Here is an 811-nt window from a genome sequence, read left to right on the forward strand (position 1 = left end):
TCCTTGGAAGAACTCAGAAAAATCATTCAGGAACAAAATAACAAGATTAATGCACAATCAGAACTCATACAAAAACAACAGTTAGAAATCCAGAAGATGAATAACAAAATTACAGAATTACACAATAAAGTACAAGCACAAAAGAATAGGATAGAACTGGCTGAAAAGTGCATATTCCAACTAGAAGACAAATCTCTGGACACCAGCCTGTATGAAGAAAAATCAGAACAAAGATTTAATAAAAATGAAGAGAACCTAACAGTTATATGGGATGACATGAAAAGAAACAACATAATACTCATTGGAATCCCAGAATAAGAAGAGGGGGAAAAAAAAACAACATAAAAAAATTGTGGAAGACCTAACAGAAAACTTCCCCCATGTCATGAAGGAAGAAAAGAAATTTGTCCAAGAAACTCATAGAACCCCACACAAGATAGATCCCAAGAGAAAAACACTGAGGCATATTATAATCAAACTCTCCAAACCAAAGACAAAGAAAAAATTTTGCAAGCTGCCTTGGAAAAAAGAAATATTACTTACAATAATCAAACAGGCTGAGCTCTGATTACTCAGAGCAGTAAAGCAATGGGATGGCATATATAAAACACTAAAGGAAAAGAAATTCCAACCAAGAATCCTATATCCAGCTAAATTATCTATCAAATATGAGGGCAAAATCAAGGGATTCCCAGACAAGGAGAAATTAAGGATTTTGTGAAAACCAGACCAACACTATAAGAAATGCTTAAGGAAGTCCTTCCAATAGAGAGCCCGCAACAGAGAGCAACAAGTGAGGATACATTGGCAG

The sequence above is a fragment of the Orycteropus afer genome, unplaced genomic scaffold (genome assembly GCF_000298275.1).
Source record: "Orycteropus afer afer isolate SDZICR_OR568_19922 unplaced genomic scaffold, OryAfe1.0 scaffold01488, whole genome shotgun sequence".
NCBI classification, from domain to species: Eukaryota; Metazoa; Chordata; class Mammalia; order Tubulidentata; family Orycteropodidae; genus Orycteropus; species Orycteropus afer.